We start from the raw sequence: 14,692 nt of genomic DNA on the forward strand, positions 1-14,692 counted from the left end.
GCAGTGACTGCGGAGGATGCATGGGATTCGGTAATGGCCGCGTATGAAGACAGTGGTTTAACTCGCAAGGTAGAGCTTTTAAAGAAGCTGGTGCAGTTAAAGCTGGAACAGTTTCAATCCGTACAGAATTATGTGAACGAAATGGTCATGACGTCAATCAAGTTGCAAAATGCAGGTCTAGACATAGGTGATGAGCTAGTGGCATCATTATTGCTTGCTGGGTTGCCTAATGAGTATCAAGCACTCGTTATGGCTGTGGAGAATTCGAAAGCGAAATTAACTGTCGATAGCGTTAAAAGTTTGTTGTTGCAAGATGTCAGATTTGACTGTAGCAAAGATACTGCTGACAACGCATTATATTCGCAGAATTTCCAACAGAAAACTAATGACAAAAGTTCTAATCGGAAATGTTTTCAAATTCGCTGTTAGCGAATTCGTGTTTGCATTCTCAGAGCGGCGAAAATGTATGGTAAGTTGACTCCGGCGCAACGTCACATATGACAAACGATCTGAAGCTACTTTTGAAGTTGAGAGCAGCAGAGCATAATGAAGTAATTTTAGCTAACAGAGAGCGAGTTCCTGTTAACAGCATAGGCGAAGTCAGCCTGGTTTTAAACGCAAACAGACAAAAAGTCGAAACAAATATTCGAAATGTCGAATATGTTCCCAGTCTTTGCGCGAATCTTTTGTCGGTTCGGCAAATAACAAAACAAAGCAAAAAGGTGATGTTAGAAGGGAATGCATGTAAAATCCTTGATGCGAAAAACAGATTAATTGCAAAAGCGTATGCAGAAAATGGTTTGTACAAATTAGATTGAGCTAAAATTCCAGTTGGGAAAGCAATGACAACTATTGATAATTTTGAACTATAGCATCGAAGGTTAGGACACATTTGCAAAAACAGCATGAAACAGGTATGTACACAATTGAACGCTTGGAGTTAATTACAACGGCGCAAGTGAGAAATAATGTTAACATACAATACATTCTTTCTCAGGAAGGTATTTGCTATACCGATTGTGTCCAAATCAGACGTATTTGACAAATTTAAGCAATTTAAAAGGGAAGTAGATACGCAATGTGATCGAAAAATAAAAGTGCTAAGAACAAATAATGGCACTGAATATTCTAATTCCCATTTTATAAAATTTATGGTTGAATGTGGTATTGTTCACCAAAAGACAGCTCCATATACGCCCGAGCAAAACGAGGTGGCTGAGCGGATGAATCGTACGTTAATTGAACGTGTGAGATGCATGTTGCTGGATTCTGGCCTAGGAAACATATTTTGGTCAGAAGTTGCAAATACAGAAGCGTACTTAGTAAATCATATTCCATGTAGAGGTAATAGTCGAAGTCCAGAAGAAATATGGTCTGGGGTTAAACCAAATTTGAAACAATTACGCATATTTGGTTGTACAGCGATGGTTCATATACCAAAGCAAAAACGTTTAAAGTTAGATGCAAAATCAGAAGAGTGTATTTTTGTTGGTTATTGCATAGAGTCAAAAGCATTTAGGCTTTACCGAAAATCTGACTACAAGTTTATCGTAAGTTATGTAAAGTTTTTGGAAAATACAATACAAGCAGTAAATCCAAGCGCGCAGAGCAAAATCTAATAGTTGATATTATTAATGAAAACGGAGCTAATGACATTAACAATTCATGGGAGCTGAATGAGAGCGAATTGTGTGATGTCATTTTCGGAAAGTGAATACGATACTCCTGATGATAGCGAGGTAGCTGATCAGTGTGGCGAAAAGTATGCAGTTCGCTGATCAGAGCGTATTGCTAACAAGGCTAAAAGGAGCTTATTGTTAAGCGTGGTGTCTGATGCTAATGATCCTGTGAATCTTGAAGAGGCATTGAATCCATAGGCAGATGACTGGAAACGCGCAATGAAAGAGGAGAGAGCTTCTCACAAGGCAAACAAAACTTGGGTGCTTATGAAATTGCCTGTATGTATTAGCGCAATTAATTCGAAGTGTTTTTTTTTTAAACTAAACGTGATGCTGAAGGTGCGCTGGTTCGTTATAAAGCAAGGCTCGTGGTTAAACGTTGCTCACAGAATCAAACCGAAGTTTATACGAGAGAAGTTACGAGATAAGTCATTGCAGCTTTAACATATTTCAACAAGCGAAATGTTAGCAGATGGTTTAACAAAGGCTATACTTGCAGTTAGGAATGAATTTATAAATGTTATATTAGGCTTAAAGTAAAGTCATGTATCATTTAACATAATTTTTGATTTGACTAATATTATTAGTGTTGTCAGATGTTCCATTAAAGGGAAGTGTTATAAAATAATGTAAATCTGGCATCACTATATTTCTAACTCCTTTTATACTGTTCTTATGTAATTCGATAAAGTCAGTCGTCATCTTACATTGAAACTGCGTGTACGTAACTCTGTTCAACAGTTATATTTCGGCCACTTCCTTTGAATGGTGCTGCAAGTTCTTTTACGACTCTCTATCCTTGATTTTTTTCTCGAATATTTGCAGTTTTTCCTGTGTAAAGAATTCCCGACAAGGGATATGCGTTTTCAGCATCGCAAATCCACCAAATTTTTCTGCCGTGTTCAGCAGGTTTCGAAGGAATGTACTGTGTGAATTTTGTGTGCTCACGATAAGGATAAAGCTGCTCATCGATTGTTAAATTTTCAGTAGGTTTGTAAACTTAACCCAAGTTTGCATTGAACATTGTCCATAAATCACATATAGGAGTAGCTTTATCATTTTCTGTACATGCTTAGTGTGTGTTGTCACCATCAAAACGAATATAGCGCAAAAGAGATCGAAATCCGTTGAAACCCATCGCCGCAAGATAAAGAATACGAGTTACTCTTCCACATATCGATAATATAATCCGTATTCGAATTATTGACGCCAGAGAAAATCAGAATCCCAATGAACGCATACATTTCTTGCACAGTTACTGAACTCACAGTTACCACGCTCTATTCAAATTAGGATTTTGCGCGTTATGATCTTTATATACGCTTAGAGCTTTCTGCTTAGTATAGCGAACAATAAAATCAACCATTTCAACTGAGATTATAGTCTTAAATGTGTCTCCTATGGACAATGTTTCTGTAGATCTAGTAGGGCCACTTTTCTGCCTCAAAATATTGTGAGAATCCATATGTCGAATATCAGGCGGTTTCTTACGCCAGAGAGTTTTGTCTTTATCAACGTATTCATCGGCATTTTCTATACCTGCTTCTTTCCTTCTCGTCGCTACACCTGCGGCTATGTCGTCTGCTTCTCTCTCTTCTGACTCACTGGTCATCTCCCCCCTCCCCTTTCGGACGTTTCGTTTACAGTTGTACCAACTGTTGCTGGAATGCTCGCTGTGGCAAAGCGTGGAAGCCAATTCCTATCTTCGCTATCATCTTCATATTCTGAGCTTTTATCTTCTCCGAGTAATTTATCCAGATATTCCTTCTTTTTAGAACGAGTCAATCTAAATTAGCAACCAATAAACACGATCTCATGATTACAAAAGATAGTAAAAGTACGGTGAAAGTCGAAATATTATTGAACAAATTATGGTCACCTTCCGAATTGATAACGTAATAGATGATCTTCCATTACCAACTCTCAATTATTATCTCTCATAAATGCTCGATGAGTCCCCAAAGTGTTCGAAATTTTTCGATTAATAGTTAGTAATGTCGATTCTAACGCAAAACCGCTCTATGCTCGTCGACGCAGTCGACTTTCCGTGCTTTACACGACATTCGTCATCAACTGTTCACTTCTCACTGATTCACAGTTGAAAAGTCATAGATAAATTGATCAGAAACTCTTTTCTTACTCTCTTGCTTATCAACACAATCAGGATCCCGTCAATCAGCAGTTAGTGGAAAAGGCGGGATGCCAGAAGAATAGCGGTAAAACGAACTGCGAAAATTAGTGCGTTGTTGAAATTCTGTAGAATTAGATGTCGATAGTCTGTAAAATTATTTATATACTTGTATATGGGAGATATAGGCCTGCTGGGGAACCGAGCACCCAAAAATAATATGGTTAACGTTCTATTTGCATACGTCAGTGGTAGTGTGGAAATTGCAAAATACCCAAAAGTTTATTATAAAATGCCCAAACTAATATTTTTCACCAGTGGCATGTTTTGTAAATGTTATAAAAAATGAGTGTTTTGAAAGCTCTCTCTCGAATCAAAGAGTTTCGTATCAATTTTTTTATGGCCAAGCTGCGTCACTGTGTACTCCGAAGTCACTGAAATGAGCCTATTCTTTGATACTACCACAACTACAAACATTTCGAACACGTGTCGACGTGTAAGGGTGAAAACTGACCGTGCTCCACCCGCAGAGCGCGGGAAATCCCTATCCCGATGTTTCTTCCAGAAAAATAAAGTGTGCGATAACAGTCAAACACAGCTAACATAAGCTAAAATACTCGTTTTATTCTCTTAAGAGAATTATTAAATTGTTTTTTCAGAATTTCGTTCGCTTTCAAACTTCGAAAGTATTTTATTATAGTGGTGGGTAACCTGGTACCCTGGGTGGTCATTAAGGTGGCTTAAACTGGGTGCTCACATAAGGGTTAAGTAACACATGTATGTATATTTACTTGCAACAAAAACTCCAAAAACCTGGCATTTAAACCATTTGCCGCATTTGGTCAATGATATGGAAAGTAATTTTGCGCGAAACAAATGGGTTATGATTGATCGCGCATTGTTATTGAAATAATGCCAGTTTTTGTAAATATGATATATGTGTGTGTATATTTTTTGCCGTCTGCAGCCGTTCGCATAGATGACGCTGTAGAGTGGCTATTTGCCGCCAGTGCCAGCGGATGCTGCAGCTGTGCGAAAGAAACCGGTAATATACATATACAAGGTATTAAAATTGTATGTATGTGTAAGCTAAATACTACAGTAATTTAAATTGCTATAAATTATATATACATATGAATTATTGTTTAATAACTGTGTCCATGAAAAAAGTCAGAGCATTAAGTTTGTAGAAAAAAATTGCCAAAAATATATGAAGAGCAAAAATGACGTATAAAACACATTTTGACACACATGACTTTGAATTGTTTTGCTTCATTTGGAATATTTATTTAATGAAATATTTTTTTTGAAGTATTGAAAGCCCGATCTTGAAACGCGTAATTAGTTAGGATTAAGTATTTTAATTAAAAAATTATTATATGATATTTAAATAATTTTAATCGTTGAATTATATACTGAGTCATTAAAAATTTTTATTAAATATTATTTGTAAATATGTGGCAGATCGCTTTAAACACAATTAAGTTTTATTTGAAAGAGTTGCAATTATTATTTTTGGGCAGAAGGAATACTGAATTTGAAATTTTGAAGTTTTTAAAGAGAAATTAAGTCATTAAAAAGGGTTGCCAGCTAAACTTGTTAAATTTTTTTGATTTAGTTAGCAACGCTGTTCAGTTTTTCTTTTATTTTAATTTATTGTCCGATTTAATTTTGAATTGATGTTACAGATTTTTCAATTTACATTTTTAAAATAAATTTCAGATTTTTAATATGATAGTTGGCAACATTGCTCAGTTGATACAAAATTCTAGATTTTTCAATTTGCATTTTTCAAATTAGTGTAATAAATTTTTTGTGTTCTGATAGTAGGAAAGAATGTTAAATTTTTGTTTATTTTTTGATCCGACTAAAATTCGGTTTGGATATCTCAAAAATTATTTTTAAAATACATTTTTGATAAGACAAACAATTCAAAAGTAAGTTTAAACTTTTACATTTTTTTATTTCTAATAGTTGGCAACACTATTCACTTTATGTACAATTTTAGTTTTTTTTATCTGTTCCAGATTTGATTTAAAATACATTTTTGATAAGAAAAACAATTCAAAAGTAAGTTTAAACTCTAACATTTTTTTATTTCTAATAGTTGGCAACACTATTCACTTTATGTACAATTTTAGTTTTTTTATCTGTTCTATATTTGATTCCAAATGATTGATTTTTTTAATCCTAATTTCTAAAATAAGGTTGACCAATATTTTTTGCTTTCAGTTAGTTGGTAACACTTTTAAATAAATGTTTAATTCAATGATTTTGATAAGAGTTAAATTCGGTTCGAAATTATAAATATCTCAAGATGAATTTGTAAAATTAATTCAGGGGCTTAATTTTTGATTAGTATATTGTTTTCATTTCCCTTAATATTTACTAGTTTAACTTAAAATTAAATTTTTTTCTTCAGCTAATTAAAAACAACCTCTTCGAGGCGAGTAATAAAAAATATAACGCACCACTGCGTATACGTAACCTATGTTGTTTCGAACGGTATGTAAAGTCATCTAAATATCGCACCCTCTTCAAAACTAAATCCAAATAACAGAAATTCGTATCAACATTGCTGCAATAAAAGTATATACCATTCACTGTCAGGACACACGCATACATATGTACATATAAACACACATTTAAACGTGTCTCCTAGAAAACTTCCATGCAATGAAACCCTCAAACACAAACTGATTTCTACATAAACGCCAAGTGAAAGAAATAAAAAAGCGGTTTTGAAAAAACTAAGAAGTTATTATAAGTAAATGTGACAGAAATATTTGCAAATTTCACGCTTGATATGCGAACAAATGTTCTAATTTCCACTGTGTTATTGTGTTGAAGTGTTTTTCTACGCTTGTTTCCGTACTTTTGCCAATTGTTTTTACAATTTGCTTGATTTTCTTGTTGTAGAGCATTCAGTCGATCACCATGATTTGTGCCCGACAAATGCAAAGATGAATAAGATTTTTAATTTTTTGTTGGCACCGTCAATAGCACACTGGCTCACTTTTAACCCCGAAACCGAGAGCTCTCTGCCGCGCAGTCGGAGAGTAACCTTTGTTGATGTGATAAAATGTAAAAATTTAGTTCTAAGCATTTTTTTTATTTCATAGCTATGTATATACATATGTCAGTGTGCGTTTATGTATGCAAATATATCACTTGATCCGGGTATCCATATCAGTTTTGGCAATCCGCTTGCTGTCCAACTCATTTTATTTTATTTTTTTGTAAATAAAACAAAATCCCAAATCTAACTAAGTCAGACAAATGTTAACATTGGTGCTGACCAATTAGCTGGCATACCAAAACAAATGGCATGAAGTTAAGATGAACCGTTTTTAATATACCAAACAATGCGTTGAAGGGTACACTAAATTTGTGGCGCAGCAGTATGTAGGGATCTTGGCTACATAAATGTTGTCCGACACTCCATTCATTGCAGTCTTTTAATGGTAAAGACAAATCTTACCTTACTACAGTCCACAAAATGGATACAATAATATATTGGAGCCACTTTCTAATAAATAACCAATGCTTCCAAGTTCGCTAGGTCTCTACGTTGAGCTCTTGGTTTATATTCTAACCGTCAGTTTAACCTAATAATATGGGTCGATTAGCAGCGGATATCAATCCAAAGTCAGAAGTAAAAAAATAAAAATTTAACAATTTTTTGAACCTAATGCAGACTCCTTAGACTTTGAAAAGTCATTTTGGCTTTGATTTGTTTCCAGGAGTGGCCTGATTGTTGCAACTTTACTTCAACTTGACGCACCCACATATTGATCGGTCTCTCTGGTTTGCGGCTTCCTTAAGGCTTGCAGTCTAATGCTGCTCTCATGATGTCATCTTCGTGCTTACAGAAAGTGCACCCAAACCATTCCTATTCTTGGCGACGGATTTCAATATGGTCAGGTGTCGCAGTGCAACCTGAAAAAAGAGTTAATGGTCAGTTGTTGTGATTTCACCTGAGTTAGAACGAGAAGTTAGTAGCGCTAGAACTCTTTGCTTAGTTGAGACAATTTGTTTAGTTCTAGTATGTTCCTACTCATGATCTGTTTTTCTTGTTGAAGGTCGCTTTTAAGGTATCAGAATTTAATTAAATTCGTTGTTTATATTGGTATATGTAACTTGATTAATTTAAGATGAGAAGGGAATTAGCCTTCTGCATCCGAGCTTGGATCGGAAAAAATGGAAAGCCGATCTACGTTTTGGCTGGCAACCCGATGAACTTTCCTCCGCGCTGGCGATTAGGTTATATCGCTTGTACTTGGTCAACAGAAGAGGCTCTGCGGGAAAGTGAGGCTGAGATTTGGGAGGAATAGGCTATTTGTATGCATCACAAACTCCATTTGTCCATTTTGAGTGTTAGCTAATGCGACACAAATAGTAACCTATAATTCAAGTACCATATTATGAAAGGCCCTCTAAAAATCTCACCTTAATTTGTATACTCTCCATATTTTAAGAAATAAATATGCAAATTTATAATACGATATTTTCAACTACAGCCTTTAGCTTTCTTATTTTCTGCTTTTAAACTTTTTTCGCCCTCCGACGAATGTTTGCATTCTAACCAGCTTATAGCATTGACAGACGGCAGCGTTAAACCAGATTAATTGCATATTTCGGGATTAATTCAGGAGTTACCACAGCTAACTCCGTTGCTGAATCCAAAAATAACTCTCAAAATTTTAGGGAGTTTGTGAGATTTTCGTTGGCAACATTGTTAAAAATGGCCAATTTTCATCTATTGTGAATGAAATACTAGCAACCCTGACAGCTGATTATCAAATTCTCAATATAATACCAATAAAACTTCTATGTTATGATGCAGTTTTAAAAATAATGTGTTGATGTGCTTTTGTAATAAAAAATGGTTTGGTAAAAATTGGTCGGCTAACAACCGTAATGTTTATCTTCTATCAATTTTCATTGAAAATATTATAAAAAGGACAATGAGCTGTTTATGAGAGTTTCAAACTCGCATAGCTGCCGTCTGTCACCTAAAAATTGGGATCTGATTAAGTGCGCAGTTAATCCGGATTAACGCTGCCGTCTGTCAAGGCTATTACTCAAATAACCGCTGTGACATTGCAACAATTTTCCGCAGCTGTCAGAGCAAGCTGCCAAGCTCGTTACTAGCATTTTATGACCAAATACTTACACACATTTACATTTACACAATCATAAATTGCGGAGGAGCCCTTTTTTGAAGTATTGATTATACTTTTTCCTTATCCGCTTTCATTTTTTGTATGTGTACGTTCTTTTTGCTCTCTAGCTTTGCCACTCATTTGCCATATCATTTTGGCGGGAGAGATGGAAAACTAGGAGTCTGATGGGAAGCTGATGAATTGCAAGGGAGCGGTGTCGCTCACTTTGTCCTTTAGCGCTGCTCTATTGGCATTAAGTTGTCAAATATTTGTAGAAATATAAATTTAAATTTTTTTTTTGGCTTCAAATGGCTGGTCTTCGGTGCGGGATGGAAGTTTGAGGACGGACGGCAAGAGCAAATATCAGTCAATTTTGGGTTTGCTTGCTTAACATGGTAGTGTCATGAAATCGGTTATGAACCAATTTTTAGATTACTGTTGGATTGTTATCCATGCATGTATAGTATGTAGTTATACAAGGTCTGTCGCAAAAGAAACAGAACTTCTTAAATATAACTGTTTTTAGTGGCGCCACCTATTGGTGGGTATATGAAATCAAAAGTTTGATCTCTTGTTGACATTTGGAAAAATTTTAATACAATAGGATAACTACAATCGATGTTATCGATTAAAAAGTAACAGCAGCTTTTGTTCATCGGTCGTAAAATGAATTTTGAACAAAGAGCAAATATTAAATTTTGTTTTTTTTGGGAAAACGTTTACTGAAACATTTCAATTGATGACAAAAGTTTATGGTGATAAGTGCCTATCCCGTAGTAATGTGCATGAGTGGTTTTAGCGATTTCAAGAAGGTCGTGAGGACCTCTGTGACGATCAGAAGTCGGGCCGGCCAAAATCAGTGATTACCCAAAACAATATTGAAAAAGTGCAGGAATTTACTAAGAATGAGCCGAAATCTTCTTTGCGTTACATGGAAATAGAGTTAAATATCACCAAAGACTCCATTCATCGCATTTTGATAGATAAATTGGGTCTACGGAAGGTGTGCTCCAAGTTTGTTCCGCACAAATTGACTGAAGAGCAAAAATTACTACGAATCCAACATTGTAAGGATTTGATTAAGGAGTCGAGAAAGGACATAAACTACAAATATTCGATTGTGACTGGTGATGAAACGTGGTGCTTTCAATATGATCCCGAAACCAAACGTCGTGCCGAATGGGAGCATCCAGACGAGCCATCACCGAAAAAGTCGTCTTCAGAAGTCAAAAATAAAGACAATGCTGATTTGTTTTTACGATTCCGAGGGTATTATACACCGAGAGCTCGTCCCACTTGGCCAAACGATTAATGCTGTGTTTAACCTTGGTGTTATGAAGCGTCTTTTGTCACGCATTCGTCGTGCTCGACCACAATACCGTGAGGCAGGGTCCTGGCGCCTGTTGCACGATAATGCGCCGTGTCATCGGTCAACGCTTGTCACTGATTTTTTGACAACAAACTCCATATTAACCATTAACCACTCACCCTACTCACCTGATTTGGCACCCTGTGATTTTTAACTATTTGGAAAACTTCATTTGCCCATGAAAGGACACTGGTTTCAGGACATTTCAGCTATCCAAAAGGCGACGACCGATATTCTCAAGAGCATTCCGAAAAATGACCTTAAACACTCATTTTAAATGCTAATTGACCGGACTAAACGCTGTATCGAAGCACAAGCAAACTACTTTGAATAAAAAAATATAACTTTTGAAAAATATTAATTTTTTGTAGTTTTTTTAACATGTTTTGAAAGCTTGATAACTTTTTTTAAAAAAAACGCATAAAATTTGCAAAATCTCATCGGTTCTTTATTTGAAACGTTAGATTGGTAATTTGAAGATAATTTCATTTAAATGTTGACCGCGGCTGCAGCTAGGGTGGTCCGAAAAAAATCGACCGCCGGAATAGCCCGAAACACTATTTGAATAAAAAAATATAACTTTTGAAAAATATTAATTAGAATTTGTAGTTTTTTTGGCAACCTTGTATACAGCACACGAAATGTGCATTTTTGTACATATAGACTATTTTTTATGAAAATTTGAATAAGACAACATTTTTAGGTGTGCTTAAAAAAGTTGCCCAAAATTGGACTTTCCGAAAATTTGACGCAGCCGCGGTCATTTTGGCAAGACAACGAGAACTTCAACATAAATGAAATTATGGTTTGTAAATCAAATAAAGAACCGATGATTTTGCAAACAGCGTTTTTTTTAAAAAAAAAGTTATCAAGCTCTTAAAAAATCACCCGATATATACACGAAATGTCTTTTTGTACATATAGTATGAACATTTGAATAAGTTTTAGGTGTGCCCTTTTGACTCTATTAGCATTTGACACGTTCGGGTCTTTTGATACAACAGCTGTGTTTAAATTAACAGGAGTGCTCCTGAAGAAATATTTAACCCAAAGAATTTATTATGTCTGAACATGAACGTGAAGCACTTTTTAAGAAATATTTCTAACGGTATTCCGCGAGTACAATAAAAAGCATAAGCTTTAGCTGTTTACATTATTTGCAATGTTATGAGTTCAAAACTGTGTCGGTCACTGAATTACGCTGCTCACAAAAATAGGAGTGTAAGCTATCAAGTGGTATAAAACATTTTTATTTAAACAAAATCTGTAAAAAACTAAAAAATTATTACAAAAAATAAAAACGATGGGATTTTTAAAAGGATAGATCTTGATGTTAGTGACGTAACAGTTCATAGACGTTCAGTGGAAAATAATTTATTTGCGCGGTGTCCGCGAAAAGTTCCATTGTTGACAAAGAAACATAATTAGAGCACGACTCAAATTAGCCAAGGAACATGGCAACTGGCAACTAGAGAAATGGAAAAATATTTTGTGGACAAAGGAATGTAAGGTAGTTTTATTTGGTGGCACAGGGTCTAGGCAGTATATCCGTTGTCTACCAATTCTCTTAAAACCGTCAAACATGGTGGTGCATAGTGGGAAAGTTTCTCGTACAACGGTGTGGGACGAATCCATGTGATAAAAGAAACCATGGATCAGTACATGTATGTGGATATATTGAAAACAGTTAAGTTGCCATTTCAAAGTGTTCAAGGTGTACGGACGTGTTTTTGAATTCGCTCCGTGATTCTGATTTTTGCAGAAAGTAAGCAAGCAATTATAATAAATAAAAACAAACAAACAAATAAAAAACAGTGCACACAAACTATTAATAATAAACATCAACAAATAGTGCACAAAACAAATATATAATATAACAAGTGAAGAAGGGCTAAGTTCGGGTGTCACCGAACATTTTATACTCTCGCATGTTAAAGTGATAATAATTTACATATTTTTTGAAGTTATACTTCTTATACGAGTTGGGAAAAGGTTGCGATAGGTTCAGGTTGCGCAACCTTGCTCAATATGAATCTACGCAACCTTGTCTGCGAAGATGTTCGAGCAGCAAGCGAAGCGGTGACAATCGACGATCGTTTGTTCGTTTCTTTCTGCTGTTGTTGTTTTTGTAGAACAATGTTTCAATTTTTGGTTGGTGACATATTCACATGCGTGCGCATATGAATGTTTGTATGCTTGTGCATTATTGAAGTTATACTCCTTTTTCTTTCCTTTGTCTTTCATTTCTGCGAATTCTCAACTATTTTGCGTATCTTTTGGTTGAAATACTCTGCGTTGGCCGTTGAAAAATTAAGGCTATACACAACAGGATTATTTCTGTAGTTAGTCTCCATTTACATTTTTTGGAAATCGACCCACGATGACGAGGTATATCGTTTTATCTGAGGGCGTGAGGTTTAAGAAGTTCATTTCTAATTTTGTCTTGTGGCATATTAGAAATGATGTTTCTTCGAAAATCGTTCGCTTACTACGGATAAAACGACTTCTGAGTGATGATTTTAATGAATAAATTCCTTTTGGTTGAAATGCTCTGCGTTGGCCGTTGAAAAGTTAAGACTATACTTCTCAGGATCATTCATTCCTTTCATTTCTTAAAAGAAATTATTGACCTTTAGAAATATGCATATTTGCATTATTTTGTTGTCATTTCCATATTCATAGCAATAGAATTTCTATGGCATAAGTAAAGTAATGGCCGCCGATTGTCACCCCTTGCCGCTGTAGCAGCTTCGCCTACAAACATGCGTAAATATGTATGTATGTATACGTATGATCGTGAATACATATCGACACTTATTTTTGTGAGAAGCACAGAAAGTTGTGCAATTTATGATTTTTAGCTTTTGCCATCGTCGCGAAAGGACGACTTGTTGGCAAAGGCATGCTCGAGGAGATGTTACGGCCTCTGTTTTTATGATTGAAGCGAGATCGCTTGTGAAATTTGCGCCTGCGTTCATGAATGAAATCGTTTTTGTTGTAAAATTTACTATATTTGTTCTTCGCCAATTTGGCTGCCATATTGGCTTGTGAAGATCAATTTTTTGTTGGTGACATATTCATATGTGTACGCATATGAATGTTTGTATGCTTGTGCATTATTCGGCAATGTATTCAAATACATATATATACATATAAGTATATATGAATGTATGAACATGAAGGTCAATGCGCGCACATGTAATAAGTATATTGATAAGTGATGAAAATATGATTTCAATTTCTGAACGCGCACATGCGTATACATACACTCATATAAGCATGTGCAGATACACAAGATAGGATAGAAGATGTATGCCTTTTAACATCGTATACTATACAAATAAATATTTTTCTTACCAATAGAAATTAAATTTATTCCAGCAATATACATAATATACATACATATGCATAATATTGCTGTGATAAATTTAATTTCTATTAGTAAGAAAAATATTTATTTGTATAGTATACGATGTTAAAAGGCATACATCTTCTATCCTATCTTGTGTATCTGCACATGCTTATATGAGTGTATGTATAAAATTAAAAATTTATTCTGTCGAGATTCGAACCTGTGGTAGCATCTTGACTTTCCAAGCGCTTACCACCAACACCACCATTGACGCTTAGGTTGCGCTGACTTAAGTATGGTTTGGTTATGCATGTAAGAAACATACGATGGTACTAATAATTTTGTTCAAGTATAGAAATATGCTTTTGTAGAACATTTGCTTTCGCAACCATACATACAAATGTGCAAACGACATAATATATGTACATATGTATGATTGTTTCGCATTTTGATTCTACGACGGTCAAATTTCTATACAAAAATCGGCTGAAATGTGTGAGAAAATAAAAAATGGACAACTAGGGTAAATAAATTTTTAAAAAATTTATTGACAATTAAATATAAACTAAAATACATGTCAATTTACTTAAATTTATTGAAATTTCGTTTCTCATTTTTCGGCACCTTAAAATTCACGACTTAACCCGCACACGTCTTATTCGCGCAAACTTTCCAACTTTATGAAAATTGGCGCAATTATTGACACTTCAATTTTATGTAAAGTTTAAAACATATTTACATATGAATATATAATATATTTCTTCATTTTATGTGCATAATAAATTTATAAAATGTGAATTTAAGTTTTATAGTTTTCTTTCATACAAAATGATATGCATTTCTTGGAATTACACTAAGAAGTATAACTTCATCCGCGCGTAGGGACTCCACGCACCTTTTTTTATACTCTCGCAACAAAGTTGGTAAGGAGAGTATTATAGTTTTGTTCACATAACGGTTGTTTGTAAGTCCTAAAACTAAAAGAGTCAGATATAGGGT

The 14,692-nt window shown here is 34.8% G+C and overlaps 1 pseudogene; it reads left to right on the forward strand.

Annotated features, from left to right (window-relative positions):
• The first annotated feature begins 12,653 nt into the window (after window positions 1-12,653).
• On the forward strand, window positions 12,654-12,856 carry LOC126757748 (small nucleolar RNA U3; annotated as a pseudogene).
• The last annotated feature ends 1,836 nt before the right edge of the window (window positions 12,857-14,692 follow it).

The sequence above is a fragment of the Bactrocera neohumeralis genome, chromosome 4 (genome assembly GCF_024586455.1).
Source record: "Bactrocera neohumeralis isolate Rockhampton chromosome 4, APGP_CSIRO_Bneo_wtdbg2-racon-allhic-juicebox.fasta_v2, whole genome shotgun sequence".
NCBI classification, from domain to species: domain Eukaryota; kingdom Metazoa; phylum Arthropoda; class Insecta; order Diptera; family Tephritidae; genus Bactrocera; species Bactrocera neohumeralis.